At 39.4% G+C, this 3,680-nt stretch overlaps 1 pseudogene; it reads left to right on the forward strand.

Moving 5' to 3' along the window:
• The first annotated feature begins 301 nt into the window (after window positions 1-301).
• Window positions 302-3,536, forward strand: LOC124893821 (annotated as a pseudogene).
• Window positions 3,537-3,680: the final 144 nt, after the last annotated feature.

The following is a 3,680-nucleotide window of genomic DNA, read 5'->3' on the forward strand; positions in this document are numbered from 1 at the left end:
AATTCTGTTGACCGAGGGGAAGGTGTAAGGCACCCCTCAATCCCGTGGTTCAACCACGGTCGCTTGGGTAGAGTGTATCAACTGTTTTGGCATTACGAAATGTACAAACCACACAAAAAAAGAACGCACAATAATCAAACGATAACAAAACAAAACAAAAATGTAAAGTCCAGTCCAATTATTATAACCCGAAATAAAATACTGAAATAACCTACACTAGTCCTAAACCATACTTTACCCGATGCCTCGGGCTTTGATCACGAACATCCTTAGCGTATAAAATTCCTCGGGGCATTCCCCGATGAATAAATATAAACAAATACTTCGGAGCATTCTCCGGCCAAATTATACGATTGAATTAAATACGATAAACTAGGAAAGAAACATTCACACGCACATTTCAACATTCAACCAAAATAACAAGTTTTAAAATTTGCCTACCCGGACCTATATTGCCTATCCGTTTCAACCCATCCTAAATCTATCACGATTCATACCAACAATAAATCAAATTAAACCGAATCTATCCTTTTTGTCAATTTTTCAATTCCATCCCCGACTTTCTTTCTATCCATCCATTAGAACATGATCAAGTTTATGCCTTAATCCACCAAAACCAAACAACCAAGCATCATGATCATAACATCAACATAAACAAAATCCAACAAAACCATAATCACACCACTCGTAATCACAACCAATCCAAACAACCAACCAAATACATAATATATATATATATATATATATATATAAAGACGAGTTAAGAAATGGACCTCAATAGAATATTTTGTCGATAATAAGGAAGTCCGAAAGCCAAAAAAACTCAAATACGGAAACCCACAACGAACAAAACTAACTCGAATTGAGAGAAATCCAAACCCAAAACTGAAATCGAACTTAAATTCCAAAAACTAGTACCGAGCTCGATGAACCAAAATAGAAATCGCAATAAGAGAGTCAACGAGTTCGAAAATTTGGTGGACTCGTCGGAACAGTAACCGGAACAGTGACTGGGTATTTTTCGGTGGATTTTGAACTGAAAAAAAAAAACAAGGACCTTTTGCTACGCCTGAGCTCCTGTGCGTTCGGCAGCAATTGGAAACGGAGATGCGATCCTCAAACCTCACTCCCCGGTTCGATCAGAGCAGGCGACGGCGCTGGTAAGCGTTGCGGCGGTTGGTGGCGTTGTCTTCGTTTGTGAGGTCGCCAGAGACGGCTATGGCTGGCGCGGTTTTTATTGCCGTTGTTGGCGGCGTCGGAGATGAAGGGTTGGCGTGGTTATTGCCGTAGCTGGTTGTTGACGGCGTCGGAGAACGGAGGGAGCCAGAGGAGGAGAAGGCTAGCCGGCGTTGAGCTGGCCGGCGTCAGCCATAGATGCCGACGGGGTCGTTGGTCGGTCGCCGGCGAAGCTTGTTGAGAGAGAGAGGGTGAGAGTCTAGAGAGAGAAGGAGAAAATTCGGTCCTTTTTTGTTACTGATGATGCCAAAAATCCTCTCCCCTTGGTATGTGTGTATCTGTGTATATATTGTATTTTCCCCTTTCTAGTCCTTTTTTTTTTGGTATGTGTGTATCTGTGTATATATTGTATTTTCCCCTTTCTAGTCCTTTTTTTTTTGGACAAGAAAAAAAGAAAGGGGTGTGATGTGGGGTAGGGTTAGGTAGGGGTAGGGAGGTTATTTATTTTGATTGGGTAGGTTGTTAAGATAAGATAGAATTAGTTAGGATAGGTTTTGTTAGGGATTTGGTTATTTATTTTTTGTATTTTATGAGATGTAATCACGTGGGTGAGGGTACATGATATGATAAGGTAAAAAATGAATAAAACCAAACTTTTGAGGGGAACAAAATTACGTGTCTACAGACTCTATTATGAAGTTTGTGTCTTCTTGTTGGATGAAAAGTCAAAACTTTATGGTAATAGTAGATTGTAGTTAATAGAAGCAAACATAGTAGTACCAATTACAAGTAAGAACACTAACGAAAGGGAGAAGGAGAGAAATCACAGATCATTCCTGTTTGTAACAAAAAATAAAGTTGTTGATATTTGATTTGAAATATTTATCATCTCAAAATTCTTAAAACCATTTTTATGGTTCCTTTGTTTTGCTTTGTATATTTCAGAAATGGCCGAGATTGCCTTAGCAGTTGGTAGTGCAGTTGGTGGTGCATTTCTGAATGTTCTCTTTGAAAGGCTTGCTAGTCGGGTTGAGCTGCTCAAGATGTTTCAGAAGAATAAGCATGATGATGATGGGCCTTTAGAGAAGCTGGGGAATACTTTGGTTGGTCTTCAGATTGTGCTGAGTGATGCAGAGAATAAGCAGGCATCAGATCAACATGTGAGACAGTGGCTTAATAAGCTTCAGAGTGCCGTGTACTCTGCTGAAAACTTAATGGAAGAAGTCCATTATGAGGCTTTGAAGCTTAAAGTGGAAGGTCAACATCAAAATCTTGCAGAAACATGTAACAAGAAAGTATTTCGATTTTTTTCAGATTGCTGTGGACGGCGCTTGAGTGATGATTTTTTTCTTAACATAAAGGAGAAGTTGGAAGACACCAGTAAAATTTTGGAGGAGTTGGAAAAGCAAATTGGTCACCTTGGCTTACAGAGGTATTTCGATTCGGGTAAGAAACTAGAAACTAGACCACCTTCAACTTCTGTTGTTGAATCTGATGTCTTTGGTAGGCAGAATGAAATAGAGGAATTGATTGACCGTTTAATGTCTAAGGAGGCAAGTGAAAAAAATCTGACTGTTCTCCCTATTGTTGGAATGGGGGGCATCGGTAAGACAACACTAGCTAAAGCGGTTTACAATGATGAGAAGGTGAAAGGCCATTTTGGTTTGAAAGCTTGGATCTGTGTGTCTGAGCCATATGATGCATTTAGAATATCAAAAGGGTTACTTCAGGAAATTGGCTCACTTGAGCCAAAGGATGACAATAATCTTAATCAGATGCAAGTTAAATTAAAGGAAAGACTTAATGGAAAAAGGTTTCAGGTTTCTAATTGTTCTGGATGATGTGTGGAACGACAACTACAACGAGTGGGATGAATTGAGGAATATTTTTGTTCAAGGAGGTATTGGAAGTAAGATCATTGTGACGACACGTAAAGCGAGTGTTGCCTTGATGATGCGAGGTGAGCAAATTAGTATTGACACCTTGTCTATTGATGACTCTTGGTCTTTATTTAAAAGACATGCATTTGAAAACATGGACCCTATGGAGCATGCAGAACTTGAAGAGGTTGGAAAACAAATTGTAGCTAAGTGCAAAGGACTGCCCTTAGTTTTGAAGACGCTCGCTGGTATGTTATGCTCCGAATCAGAGGTTGAAGGGTGGAGACGTATTTTGTAAACTGAAATATGGGACCTGTCAAACAATGACATATTACCAGCATTGATGTTGAGCTACAATGAACTTCCTCCACATTTAAAGCCATGTTTTTCCTATTGTACAATATTTCGTAAAGATTATCCATTTAGGAAAGAACAAGTTATTCATCTGTGGATTGCTAATGGTCTTGTCGTACCACAGGGAGATGAAGGAATTCAAGATTTAGGCAACCAATACTTTGACGAGTTGAGATCAAGATCATTATTCGATAGGGTTCGAAATCTTTCTAAAGGGAACACGGAGGAATTCTTAATGCATGACCTTGTCAATGATTTAGCCCAAATTGC

This window comes from Capsicum annuum, unplaced genomic scaffold (assembly GCF_002878395.1).
Source record: "Capsicum annuum cultivar UCD-10X-F1 unplaced genomic scaffold, UCD10Xv1.1 ctg65792, whole genome shotgun sequence".
In the NCBI taxonomy this organism is placed as follows: Eukaryota; Viridiplantae; Streptophyta; class Magnoliopsida; order Solanales; family Solanaceae; genus Capsicum; species Capsicum annuum.